This window comes from Staurois parvus, unplaced genomic scaffold (genome assembly GCF_062004578.1).
Source record: "Staurois parvus isolate SC_StPar_1 unplaced genomic scaffold, SC_StPar_1.0 ptg000011l, whole genome shotgun sequence".
NCBI lineage: Eukaryota > Metazoa > Chordata > Amphibia > Anura > Ranidae > Staurois > Staurois parvus.
This window is the reverse complement of record NW_028317807.1, coordinates 15,300,954-15,316,068: the sequence shown is the minus strand read 5'-3', so window position 1 is coordinate 15,316,068 and position 15,115 is coordinate 15,300,954. Positions and strand designations below refer to the sequence as shown.

General features: G+C 39.1%; 1 protein-coding gene across 2 annotated transcripts in view; it reads right to left on the bottom strand.

The window, feature by feature from the left end:
• ZDBF2 (zinc finger DBF-type containing 2) overlaps positions 1 to 15,012 on the bottom strand; it is a 55,123-nt gene extending 40,111 nt beyond the window's left edge. Inside the window, exon 1 of one of the 2 annotated variants that reach the window (XM_089671053.1) lies at positions 14,922 to 15,012. The gene's annotated coding sequence lies outside the window, so the exon portion shown is untranslated. Of the gene's footprint in view, positions 1 to 7,331; positions 7,501 to 14,921 lie in introns of those variants that run through there. The other variant, XM_089671063.1, reaches the window with a different exon arrangement.
• Between the last annotated feature and the right edge of the window lie 103 nt (positions 15,013 to 15,115).

Below are 15,115 nucleotides of genomic sequence, written 5' to 3'. Positions count from 1 at the left end.
ATTTAGGCATACTATCATGTAAAGTGAACTTTATGTAAACAACTAAATACACAGAAGAAATGGACATATGAGAGCTGTTTACATAGCAATTTGTTTTTCTGTTCATTAATTCCTGCGATTTACACAGCTATGCCCCACAGCAGAGTCAGCCAAGAGGCCTTATTTTTCTTTATGGTATTGAAGTAATACAGCTAGGCCTTGTCCATAACTCCAGCCTGTGATTGGAGTGTGATAGAGAAGCAAGTTCATCATTCTATCTCTCTGCCCTGTCCTCCCATCACCATTTGTGAGCGTTGCTTCACAACTGACTGGCACCTTGTGCTACTTCTCCCTTTCCAATTCTCAGCTCTGCTGTACAGAGGATTGCAAGAGGCTGACACCAAATAAAAACATGTATTTACACTAGTTGCTTTTACCGCTGCACCAGGGCAAGACACCGACAGTGAATGTTTGGTGAATAAATACATATCTGCATGATGTTTTGTTTTCTGCCTAGAGTTTAGCTTTAAATTAATATATGATTTTGTGCATTTTTTTGGGTCTGACTACCTTTTTTTTTACAGAAATTGCATGCAGTGAAATTGAAGCCAATTCTAAAATCTGGTTGAAAACTATGGAGATTGTGTTTACCTGGCATAATCTATCATTACAGTGTAATTTCAGTAAGGAAGTCATCCTTTAAGCCCCTTTCACACGAGCAACCCGACAAGGTCCGCCTTTTAGTTTTTCAGGCAAACCTGATCAGAAGGTCCATTCATTCCTATAGACAGGGTCTGATCTGGTCTACTAAAAAAAAAAAATGGAAGGGGGTCCATCCTCTTCCATTCGGGTGGATCAGATGGTAGTTGGTCGTAAATGGACAACAGAGTCTGTTTACTCCCAGCCGCCCATAGAGTGGAGCGTACTCTGTGTCCACTCTGCAAAAACTGAGCAGACATGGATGTGTCATCCGACCGCTCTGCTCTGACGAGCAGGGGATCTATGAGCGGATCCCTTGCTGATCGGAACAGATTCTTCCCCATGTGAAAAGGGCCTTAATCTCACCCTCTATTCCTAGATTGTAAGCTCTAATGAGCAGGGCCCTCTTGCACCAAATTGTATTGTAACTGTAGTGTCTACCTAAATTTTGTAAAGCACTGAGCAAGCTGTTGGCCCTATATAAATCCTGTATAATAATAATAATAATAATAATAATATAGCAGCTTCTTTCTAAAAATCAGCTTATGTTATCACAGGAGGTGCTTTTAAAGGTCAGCATAATGTTTGAGTCTTGATTGATATTGTGCTTTACAAGCAAGCGCATGTTTTGGGAGACACCACAGACAATAGTGGCAGTACCATGTTGTGATGCCAAAGATGAAACATTGTGCCAGCCTTGAGCAGTGTGGCAATGTAAATCACCCTCTTCTGAAATCTGAAGTGTGTGATTAGGTTCAGAAAGCTGATGCCCCAGGCTGTGGGGTGAATTTAAAGGTACTCTATTGCCAGGCCATTTATTTCAACAATAGATTATATGTGCATGTTACATATTTCAGATATGTTATCTACCCATTAGTCTCCTTTGTGTAGACATTCAAAAGGTTGAGACTTCTGCTTGGCAGCACATGGATGTGATGTCTGCAGCTAAATAGGAGGCTAAGCAGGGAGGTGAGGGGAGAGGCAGAGGAGCTAGGCCATCACAGACAATAATTAGACACTCTCAGAAAAGGAGAAGGCTATGACGTGCAAAGAGGGAAGAGGCTGTGCTAGGGAATTGAAAAGTTCAAAGACCCATTGCAAGTGAATACAAATGGAAAGGCAAAAGCATTAGAAAGTAGGCTATAAAGAATGAGTGCACTTTAAAACAAAGTTTCCCTTGACCTAGCTTAAGAAACCCTACCCATTCACAGATGCATATTTACCTTGATCCAAGAGCTGCAGTTTTGTGCTTTGTCCAGTGGTGCAAGTCTTCACTAGAGTGGCCACATATGCAAATTACAGCTCCATGAACTTCTTTGGGACTGTGTTCTGAGGCCAGAGAAGACTGGAGACAGTTCCATAGATATCTATAGAACTGTAATGCACAGGCATGGTCAGGTCAGCAAAGATTTATAGAGTTGGATGAAAACATAGTTAAACCACAGCTTTTGGATGGAGGTAAGTATACATCTGTGGAGGGAGAGGGCAGGTTAAATGAATTCACGAGGCAAAAAGCATAAATGCGCTTTGTTTTAAAGTGCATTGATTATTTTAAATACTTCATTTTCTGCTATTAGGTTGGCGACAGTGTATTTAAAGTACATCTACAGCATGGTTTGTTCTGTCAAGATTGTATTGTTGTGTCCCCTGCTTTTTTATTAAAACTGCATTACTATACATATCACACAAATAAGTTAGCCCTTTGCAGGAATACATACATTTATATATTTAGATTGTAAGTTCTAACAGGGCCCTCTTGTATTGAATTGTAACTCTACTGTCTCCTTCAATTTTGTAAAGCGCTGCGCAAACTATTGGCAATATATAAATCCTTTATTAGATAGATAGACAGACAGACAGCTAGATAGATAGATAGATAGATAGATAGATAGATAGATAGATAGATAGATAGGACCCACACCAGTAGTCACAAAATATAAATGTTACAGCTTCCGATAATTTAATTGTATGAGTAGTTACCACTCCTGTTGAAATAATGTGCTTGAGTTTGTCATAAGAATTCTTGGCTAACAGAAATACTTAAACAGCCAAAAGACTGATACAGCTGCCGTAACTAGGCACATACAGTAGGTTTTTATTTCCAAAAAATAATTATCCACAAGCACAAAATGAGGATTTTGAGTTCCGTTCCATTAAAGTCAGCATACAAAGAGAGAAAACACACGTTTGGTGCAGATTGTTTTACTTTCTTTTATTTCTTTTTCTTCACTCTGAATATACAAATTATAGTGAATCATTCATAAGAATCCAGGAGCATTTAAATACCATACAATTATAAAAGAATTATAAACGATATCTACAAGAGATTAAGAAAAAATGTACCAATAATTTACGCTTTTCACTTCTCACTTCTAGCATATGCAAACATGTAACTATATTCAAGAATAAATCTACAAAGATGAAAGTTATACTGAGGGAGATTTATTAAAACTGGGGCACTCAGATTCTGGTGCATCTGTGCATGGTAGCCAGTCAGCTTCTAACTCCAGCTTGTTCATTTAAGCGCTGGCAATAAAACTTGGAAGCTGATTGCTTTCTATGCATATTTGCACCAGATTTTGCACTCTCCAGTTTTAGGAAATACCCCCAATGTTTATCAAACACCTAAAGAAATCTAGTATCAAAGGCTCCATAAATGACATGAAGATATTGGGACAGTTTGATAGCTTCTCAAATGCAGCAAGCAAGCTGCAAATAGTCATAGACCTGTCTGTGAAGGCCCTCATTTATCCAAGTCATGGCATAGCTAATAGTAATAAGTCATATTCAACTGGACTTGTTCTGTAATGTTGAAGACATTTTGCCACTCATTCAAGTAGTTTCTTCAGTTTTATTGAGTGTCAGGAACATACCCAGCAATCATAGCCACACTTGGAACTCAGTCACCATGAAATGTGTTAAGGTAGATCTTTAATGCCCAAGGACATCATGGCAAGTGAAACCACTATCTTCTAATATTTATTTTAATCCCATTACCATGGTGTTCCAGGGTCTTAAGCATGTATTGATTATTGGAGCTATATGTCTAATCGTGTAAATTATTATTAAATCTCAGGGTAAGTTTGTTAAAATTGTATTATATATGGGTGAGAGATGGTGTTGAAGGCCCCCAACCAGGCTTAAGGATATTTGTTCTGCTATGACACAGAAAGCCTCTTTCATGCCTCTAGCTAACCAATTGTTCTTTCTGTCCAAAATATATACCTTACTGTCCACAAATGATTGTTCTTTTTCCTTAAGGTATAGGGAGATTGTGGAGCCCAGTCCTCATTTGTTGGGCCATGCGTTTGTTAAGCAGTTGTTTCGTCTCTCCAAAGTAACGGTCTTTACTTTCCGCTGCATCATGTACTGGGTTACTTTGCCTGTGTTGTGGATGTTGGATGCACATGTTCTTTTCTGTTTAGCTGGGCTTACAATACAATATTATGTGTCCTTCTCCTCCCCTCTGCTGTACAGTCCTATGTTTAAGTTTGAACATATGGTTATGTTAACGAAAGACCAGTCTTGGTCACCACACACATCTGTGATGTCTCTTTTGTCTTTAATTTGTTGTTACTATCGCAGTGTGATGGTTAAGAGCTTTAATAATCTCTAGTTTGTGTTCCAGTGGTTGACAGAGTTACTCATGTGGCTATAAATGCTTGAGAAATGTTACAGACATTCAAACGAACAGAAGAAGCTATAATATAAAAGTGCAATTGAAAGTACTACTGTCTGACTGCCAAATGATTAGCATTGTTGCTAGATGTGTATGGTTTAAATACATAAATACAGGGGTTGATAATGGTGTTTTCACAGCCCTCCATAATTGCCAACCACTGGACCCATATCCTACTATCCTCCCTACTGGCAATAATACATACCAACATAATCGTGGTGAGAGAAGTTATACTATTACTATATGATCTAATTTATAATAATTAAACTTTGTCTGAGCTTGTAATTCATGGCAAAGTAGGAAGGTTCTGTTGATAGTCCTTCCCAGGATACCTACCTTTCCTATGCATCCCTTTCTTCCTGCTGGAGATAGAAAGCCCAGTGTAAGCCCATGTAGGTCCATGTCTGTGTTTGCAGACCTCCACCCCTAAATGACAGTGCTTGACCCTGACAATTGGTTGCGCAAGTATTGAGCAGTGCATTGTGGGAGGAAGGGGAGAAAGGCACATCCTCACTCGTGTCTGTAAATACAGAGCAGTTTTATGGCTACAAATGGCACGATTTGCCTGGTGCCCAACTTTAAATACTTTCTATACTTTTAAAAATTAGACTTTAAGAGATGCAGCAGTGAAATGGGAACATGGTTGAACCAGGACGGTGGGCCAAAAAAAGGGTACAAGCCTCGTGCTATATAAAAATGTATAAAAACCTAACTATACCCGTTACTGCTCCAGGTTAGTCTGCTGTTTACCCACTGTAGTTTCTCCGGGTGCTTGTCCAGCTCCTTATCCCAGCATGTATGACATTCAAAGGCTTTGCTAGCACATACCAGCAAAATGCTACACATAAAATGTTTATGGATGTTTAATTACATCAAGAACTCTTGACCTTCTGATACAATTCACAGTAAACAGCACTTAGTCATAGTCTAATTCTTAGTCACCTCTAATAATCAACTAGAGTCCTACAAATGTTATCTCAATCTGCAGCATTATTTTTGCCAAACTTAACATGATGATATAATTGCATTGCATGTGATAACCTCATAGCACTTTTGAAGGCCCAAGCTGCGCGAAGCATAAACATCCCTGCAACCAGAGCCAAGCTTCGGAACTACAGTTACTAAATCTTTAACGGAGACTGCAGATTTGTGTCCCTGCTGTTTACACTCACCAGCCAGTTTATTAGGTACACCTGTTCAATTGATTGGTAGCACAAATTGCTAATCAGCCAATCAGATGGCATCAACGTAATGTATTTAGGCATGTAGACATTGTGAAGACGATTTGCTAAAGTTCAAACTGAGCATCAGAATGGGGAAAAAATGGGATGAAAGTGACTTTTACTGTGGCATGGTTGTTGGTGCCAGATGAGCTAGTCTGAGTATTTCAAAAACTGCTGATCTACTGGGATTTTCACACACAACCATCTCTAGGGTTTACAGAGAATAGTCAAGAGGTCAGAGTTGAATGGGCAGACTGGTTTGACATGATGGAAAAGCAATAGTAACTCATGTCAATATGGACCAAAATATCTGAGGAATGTTTCCAACACCTTGTTGAATCTATGCCATGAAGAATTAAGGCAGTTCTGAAGGTAAAAGGGGTAAAACCCGGCACTGGCAAGGTGTACCTAATAAAGTGGCCGGTAAATGTATATTCTCTCTGCATTTTTACAGCTTGCTCTGGTCCTCTCAATTTCAGACAGATGTGAAATTTTAGCTGGTGTTTTCTGCTGATGACAAGAATAAAATATTCATCACTTTTCAACATATTCTTGATTACGGTAAAGGTAGTTAGTGTTCCTTTGCAGAGATGCAGTGCATTTTTAAAAACAGCATACTGCATCTTTGTGTGTTAATGTACTAATAGTGGACCCATTGAACTTAATGTGCTCTTCTGCACCACTCAAACTGTTAAGGACATGTAAAAGTGTATACAGCATCCCTTGTTACAAACTGCTGTTACTAGGTGTGAAAGAATATTGTACTTTTCCAGACACTGACATTTGATACTGTGAAGTTGCACTGAAAGAATTGTGCTTTCACTGCCATCTCTAAGCTTGGCTCCACCAACTCCTCCCTAACAAAACTGCCTTTTGGACTGTTACTGTAATGGACAGTCTCTTTTTTTCAATAGGGAGGCTCAGAAAGTGAAAAGGGTTTATTCCGAGCCCATCTTTTATGATTAAAGCAAGCTTTGCGCATAACTTCAGCGGACTAAATTCTCTAATAGAGATGTGCACAACAGAAAAATGTCATTTTGGAATAATTTGTTAAGTAAATCATTTTGTTTTTCATATTTGTTATGTTAGAATGATTTGTTTTCAGAATTTATTTCATATATTCAGATGGTTTTGTATTTTCAGAAGTTATTTCAGAAGATTAGTTATGCACTCTGAGTCATCCTGGCTAGTCCAAACCATAAAGAGAAATAGAATGAGCTGATTGAACAATATTGACTGGGGTCACGTGCATCTGAAAGTAACAAATGGAACAAAATTAATTTGGGATTTATTTGTTATATTACGATTTGGAGATTCTGAGGGATCCACCTCCATCCAACTCAAACACAGCAAGTAGGAATCATATTAGTTCACTTTTATACCTTACTGTATGTATTGCAATGTGTTTCTATTTCATATATAGTGCATTTTTTATAATAATGAAAAATATTAATGCAAAAAGAGATTATCTAAGAGTTAAGACTACTGGGCCACTCAATTTGGATAATGAAAATTTGGCCCGATTTCGATTTATAACAAAACAAATCGCACATGTCTATACTCTATATCTTCTGATCATTTTGACTTAGATTTTACACCGAAGGTATCCTCTGCATAAAGTTTTGTCACTGCATGCTAAATTTGAATTGATTACAATTCTGATAGGTTTACTTTAACCAGTGCTTAAAGAAATGCTGTCTTGCCCATGCAGGGTCCCTCCAAATGGGTACCCGAGTCCCGCTTATACTGACCTTAGCTGTCCTTCTGTGCACAGGTGGTTCTGACTTGAGAAAGGGGTTCTGCCGAAAATGTCGGTCTCCTCCTGGTTTCCAGATGTCCACAAACTAGTAAGCTACTTTATTTCGGGTACCTTTTTGCTACGATCTTCACTAGTTGATACGCTCTTCCCACTTTTAGGTGATCGCTGAAAACCTATCTCTTCAGGGAAGCCTATTCTGCCTTCAGCTAATATTGGCATCTTCTATTCCTCCTACCAGTCCATCCCCCACAGTTATTACCTTTTATACCACCAGCCCCTCCCTTTTAGATTGTAAGCTCCGGGGAGCAGGGCCCTCCTAACTCTCTTGTATTGAACAGTATTGTTGCTGTATTGACTCCCTTTATATTGTAAAGCGCTGAGCGAACTGCTGGCGCTATATAAATCCTGTAATATAATACACAGTAATAATAATAATACACAGAATCTTACCATCCTGACAAATGTTATTACACTCCTGTACTAAACATCAGGATGTGCTTATGCCAAGTTTCATGATGATGGTGAGTTTTGTTGTTAATTTATTTTTGTTGTTAGTTTATTAAAACTGTACAAATAATACAAGCAATTGGTTAAATGCTAAGCTGTTTGGTGTGCCTCCTTTTATTTATACATTCTACTACATTGTGTTTTTGTGTTTAAAACCTAGTTAAGGGGTTTCAGTACCTAAACATTGGTATTTACACAGTTTCTAGGGTGTGCAGCTGCCATTTTCTCTGTACTAAGTATTGTCTCTGACCCAGTGGAGCAGTGACATCAGTTCCTTGGTCATTTGAAAGTGTTGGGACCTTCATCATAGTTCCTCTGCTTCCTCTACTGCTGTGCCTTCATACGGCTATCACTGGAGAAGATAAAAGAGAGCAGCCTGAGGAAACTCAATGCCAATCAGTGCCACCTATCAGTGCTGCCAATCAGTGCCGCCTATCAGCGCCAGTCAGTGCTTCCTATCAGTGCCAGTCAGTGCCGCCTATTAGTGCCAGTCAGTGCTGCCTATCAGTGCCATGTATCAGTGCTGCCTTTCAGTGCCCATCAGTGATGCCTGTCAATGCCCATCAGTGCCACCTACCAGTGCCTCCTCATCAGTGGCCATCAGTGCAGCCTATCAGTGCCCATCACTGCAGCCTCATTAGCGCATATCAGTGAAGGAGAAAAATCACTTATTTACAAAATTTTATAACCAAAACTAAGAAAATACGTTTTTTTTTTTTTAAATTTTCAGAGGTTTTTGGTTTGTTTAACCACTTCCCAACCGGCCGTTGTATATAAACGGCCGGACGGTGGCACTGCAGGGTCAGGTGGCCGTTTATAAACGGCCTCCCCGCACCCTGCTTGTGCGCGTTCCCCGGGAGCGCGCAGCACCGCGATTCGGTGCCCGCTGTGTCCTCCAGACACAGTGAAACACCGATCGTCGGACGGGACCTCTGTACGAGGTCCCGATTATGTGACCACTGATTGGCCAATTAGTGATCACATGCAAAGTAGTAAGCAAGATGTCACTTGTGACATCATTGCTTACTACGTGTGAAATCTGTGAATGATCACAGAGGTCACATGGTACAAGGCTATTCACAACAGCCTTGTACCATGTGACAAGCTGTGACCAATCACAGCTCACTCTGTAGTTCTCAATGGCTGCAAGAATGCAGACAGAGAGAAAGAGAAATGATTGCTTTTACATCCTATATGGGTGTAAAAGCAATCAGTGTAAAAAAAAAAAAAAAAATCTACATCACCCCCCAAAAGTAGTACAGTGTCACCATGGTGACACTGTACTGCTAGGGTGACAGTATGTAAAAAAATAAAATAAAATAAAATAAATATAAAAAAAGTTTACAAATTACAATTTTTGGTTATAAACTAATTTGGCTTATTTTCTTTTTTACTAAAAAAAAATATTATTTATTTGCAAAATTTTATAAGAAAAACACTTTTTTTCAAACTTTTTGGACATTTTCATTTACATAGCAAAAAAAAAATAAAAATCTCAGCGGTGAATAAATACCACCAAAATAAAGTTTTATCTGTCTCAAAAAAATGGTAAAAAATTCATATGGGTACAGTGTTGCATGACCGCGCAATTGTCATTCAAAGTGTGATAGCACTGAAAGCTGAAAATTGCCCTGGACAGGAAGGGGGTAAAAGAAAAAATAAAAAAAACCCAGAGTTGATTAAATACCACCAAAATAAAGCTCTGTCACAAAAAAATTATAAAAATTTTATATGGGTAGAGTGTTGCATGACCGCGCAATTGTCATTCAAAGTGCGACAGCGCTGAAGGCTGAAAATTGGCCTGGAAGGAAGGGGGTATAAGTGCCCTGTAGGCAAGTGGTTAAAATCAGTGCCACTTAAAGCAGAGTTCCACCCAAAAGGGTTCCCCATTAAAGACTGGTCCCCCACTCCCCATTACGGATTGGCACCTTTGGGGAGCGGGGGGGAGCTGGTACCTGAAATTGACAGGTACCCACTCCCACTTCCACTGGCGATCAGAAGCGGAAGTTGTCCTCCCACCCTCCTTCCCTGTAGTCTTTTGGGACACATTACAGGCCCCAGAAGACTACAGAACCATTCACAAAGCGCAGCGCTACTCGCACATGCGCAGTGGGCACCCGGCTTTGAAGCCGCAAGCTGTCACAGCCGGGTGCCCACACTGAAGATGCCGGCACCTGGAACACAGAACGGCTGGTGAAACGTGCTGCGGGGAGGACACTGTGATCGTGGGACAGGTGAGTAGCTGTTTTTTTAAAAGTCAGCATAGTGTGAGTGGAACTCCATTTTAAAGACCCTGCAGTTCTCTGCCTCTTGACTGGACATAACTCTCAACTGTCTCTCTGTTGGATGGACAATATATATATTTTTAATTCAAATGTTCCTGGCCCTCATTTTTCAGCTGTTAGGAGTCACCTGTAGACCTGTATAAACAAATGTACTGTATAGCTAACCAAAGTGTTTATTGCATTAATGTTGCCAATGACAATTAAAAAGAAAATTTTATACTTTATGGGGTTTGATTGGCAATTTTTTGTGCACCGGTTTATTATGGACTAGGCACTAAACATTTTCTTTCTTTCTTATTTTTGGGATATATATTAGTGGGGATTAGGCACCCCCCCCCCCCCGATTCCAAAGTCCAATAACAGCTGACAGTGGAATCTATTAGCAGGCCTTTTTAATATGGGGCAAAGTATGATTGCATTTATGTTTTCTATATTCTCATTTATCCTTTAATATAACTAAAAGAAAAATGCAAAGATAGCTGGGGGAACTGTAGTTACTCCAGCAAGAAGAGGTAAGCACAACTTCCAAATTTCTAAGATGAGAAAGAGAGACACCTTTTAGTATTTTTATGGGAAGTACAAAATTTCTTATCTATAGAATTACAAATAATAATCTGTTACTGTGCAGTCTTACCTTTCAAAATATTTATGTGAACATGGGAACTATAAAATAAAGGCTTATTGACACACAAGCAGCATATATATATATAGTTAATCTACAATGGAAAATAAATAATAACTAATTCAAAATATTTTTTATAAAATTATCCTTCTTATGCATGAAAAATATATATATTTGGAGCAATCTTTACCCAACCAAACAAAACAAAATTAAATACAGAGCAATCACACACATAAGGTCACCCAGGATGGAAGTAAAAAATAGATATACTGTAAATGGCCAAAACGACTGCCAAGGAGTGACCGCTTTTTGTTATAGATTACCTATAATGATGACAAGGCACTGTTAACAGCATCTCTTTAAATATTGCATATTAAGACCCTACATTTTCCATGCATCTTTAGCCATTTATATAAGTTTTTTACTTCTATCTCGGGTAGCTTTGTGTGCTGTTGGGGTTTGTTTTTAATATGTTTTTAAATTTGGTGGGTAGATATAGTTCCACATACATATTTTTTCTTAGGTTCCATGTTTACACCCTTTAGAATGTAGGCAAAGGACTCATCCCTGCCAGGCCCCAGTTAAGCAGACCTGGAGGATTTATAATGCAAAAAGTGATTGGTTAAACTTATTATATAGTTATATAGTACACTTTTACAAAGTCTACACATCAGGCCAAAAAGAGATGGAAAGTGAGATATGTTTCCAAGAGGGTCAGCCCCTCCAAATGAAGGACATTTGGAACCTATGGGTATGTGTCAATGCTCTTCAGCCACCTGCTGCTGCTGTTGCAAGTAGTATTAAACACTGGGGTTGATTTACTAAAACTGGAGAGTGAAAAATCTGGATTTTGCACTCTCCAATTTTAGTAAATCAAACCAACTATGTCTCATCAGGTTCACTTTTATTTATGGTGTGTTGTTTTATACCATTTGGTATGTAAGAGGGTCATACTGGGGGCAACTCAATTAGGCATCAAATTTTTAGTGGTGCAGACGTAGTCAGGAGCCTTGCGCCAAATTCATGAAAACCCTGCATTATTTTCATTTTTAGTATCAATGCATGTAACAATTTTAGGCTAGGTTCATATTTTTGCAAGTGGGTAAGCGAGTTCCCAACCCACAGAGAAATCCACAGCACTTTGGCACGTGGGGGTGCCTTTACTTTTTAATGGTAACCCCACACATCAGCAGCCATGGCTCAGTTTTGTGCACACTAAACCATAGGGTGATGCAGTACTGAACGATTAATTGCGGTGCAACGTCTAAAAAGGGTCGGAAACATCTTTCCTCGTGTTTCTCAAAGTGTAATACCTTATTTCTTGCTCCAGCAGGGTCGCTCCAGCAGTGTCACTGGTCCTGGGAAGACTACTCTCTAAGGCTGGGGTCTTCAAACTGTTTAAGCAAAGGGCCAGTTTACTGTCCTTCAGACTTTAGGGGGGCTGAACTGTAGCCAGTGGGAGTAGAAAATGCCCTGGCATCAGTGCCCCATCATCTGTTTTAATAGGAGGAATAGTGCCCCATGGCTGATATCGGTGAGAAGAATAGTGCTCCATTGTTGATATCAATGAGAAATATAATGCCCCATTGATGGTGTCAGTAGAGGGAATGGTGACAGTTATTATTATTATACAGGATTTATATAGCGCCAACAGTTTGCACTGCAATTACAACATAATGGATACAGTACAATTACAATACATTTCAGTACAGAAGGAATATGAGGGCCCTGATCGTGGAGCTTACAATCTAAAGGAAGGGGGAGGTGATACAAAAGATGATAGCTGCGAGGAATGATCTGGTGAAGATGATTCAAGTACAGTTCTTAGGTGGAGGTGGACTTCCCTGAATAAGTGAGTTTTCAAAGATCGCCTGAAGGCAGACAGGGTGGGGGCTGACCGGACATAATGTGGTAGGGAGTTCCAGAGGATGGGAGAGGCTCTGGAGAAGTCCTGGAGGTGAGCGTGGGAGGATGTGATGACGGAGCTAGAGAGGAATATTTCTTGGGAGGAGCGGGGTGGGTGATTTGGAAGGTATCTGCGGATGAGGTTGGCGATGTAGCTAGGGGCAGTGTTGTGGATGGCTTTGTAAGCTGTGGTTATTATGTTGGTTTAATAGTGTCCCTAGGGACAGATAAAGGCAAGCAAAGGGTCACATCCGGCCCCCGGGCCGTAGTTTGGAGACCACTGCTCTAAGGCATTCACCATCCTGCCTCCTCTGAATACAATGCAGGATTAATAGCTATGTATTGTATGCCATGATGCCGAGGCAGAGGAGGAGAGTGATGGACCTGGCCAGAGCAGGGTGGGTAACGTAAGTAAAGCAGCCGTTTCATCTCCCTCTAGATGCAATGAGCATTTAACCCTTGCAGTGCAGGAGAGGGAGGCACTGCAAGGGTTTTTTTTTTTTCTTCCAGCCTGGAGTGCCAATGGAATGGATATATGATACATTTTCCATTACTTTCTCAACGTCTACACAGGGTGGATAAAAATCAATGATTTTTTTAAAAAAATCTAAAAATCTTATTTTTTTTATTTAAATCGGATTTTTTTTATTTAAATCGGATTTTTTTAAATAAAATGCTTTTTGAGGAAAATATATTACCATCCAAAGGTTATTCCATCATGAAATAAAGATTAGTATTTTAATTATGTAGAATAAGGCTGTATATGTTTAATTTTCTTGGTAAATAAATTCCATTAATCCATTCACAATGTCATGCTCTTCCAGAGGTTTTTGTAAGATTATTGGGCAGTTTCTCTGCCTACAAGATATTATCACAGATGTTTGGTTTACTTTTGCAGTTCTCAAAACTGAATTTGACTCAGCGGAGATCAGATGCCTCTTCTTCACAACCAAAATGTTATAACATGAACAGAGTTAAGAAAAAGACCTTAATCCTAACTTCTACAAACCTATGAATACAGAATCAACCCCTTCAGTGCTAAGTTTCAAGAAGTTCAGTGAATAGAATAGAAACAGTATTTTTCTGATTGTTTGGAGTGGAATAGATCTGCACAAGAAGAAAGTGAAACTAAGTGTGAGGAGGAAGGGGCTGACAGTCTAAGTTTCTTAAAATATATATATTTTGTTTAGCCAAATTAGTTAACAAACATGGATGTTTGTTTAAGCAAATAACATATGCTGGAATGTTATTGTTTCAGTTGAATAAATCTATTTAAATTGTTAATAATAAGGTAATGATTATTTTTCTCCTTCCTAAGTACAACAGAAAAGTTGTCCAAATGTGAATGATTAACCTATTAAACTGGGGATAAAAAAACTAATATGAAAAGTTGTTATTCTAAAAATCTTCATCTACTTGCATATTAAAGTTATACCAGCAAGAATTAGTCTATGTAGAAAACTATGATTTAAATCAAGCCTTACTGACTAGTGATTTAAATCGTGATTTAAATCAGTTTGATTTAAATCAAATCCACCCTGCGTCTACATATAACTTCTTTGTCTGCATAACTTTGCAGAAGAGATTCTTGCAAGTTTTGTTGTGACAAATGCGTATAGGACTTAGCAAAATGTTCATGAATCTGTTGCAAGTTCCATTATTTGTCGCACTACAGCGAGACAGATTTCTAAAGAGTATCTAGGTCACTCTTTAAGAATTTCAGGGACTGTCTAAATACTAGGCTATGCATGATGATACTTACAATAAAGTTCACATTGATAGAGAATGAATGGTTACAATGATCATATGGCACAGCAAAAAAAAAAAAAAGTCTAGCATTTGTAAAATTGAAGCTCTATGAAAAAGCGCCCGAAGCCTATGGCCCTGATCATCCTTAATCCAACTCTGGCCCTGACTACTAGAAGGGCATGCACGTGAAAATGTGAGAGAGAAGTTTTTACACATTGAGATCTATGATTACTAATATATCACTGGACACACCATGCAAATATGGGAAAATAACTACAATACTACTAAAATGTAAAACATATTCAAAACTATTTGGGTGATAGTGTTCCTTTAACAAGCAGAGTAGTATGCATATATACTGTGAGCTAGGCTCTCTAGCTGGTTTGTATATACACATAACAGGACTACATACACACATGCTCGCTTACAGATCATCAGGAAAGCCAGGGATGTTAGTAAACATAGGATTTGTGTTGGGCGTGGATGGTTAGTTCATTGTCCCACCATATCTCACCCTTAGTGATGGACAGAGCTGGGGTCCTGTACAACCGAATTAGCAGGCCTCTCTTCTACTACTTTTCCCAGGTTCCATCCATCTCTTTCCGGGTTTCATCTGAGAAAAGGGAGCCCTAGCATCCCTTTAGTTGTGCGCATTTCTGCCCACTAGGTGGTGCTGCACATCTGGCAATCCTTCGCTCACTTAAAGCG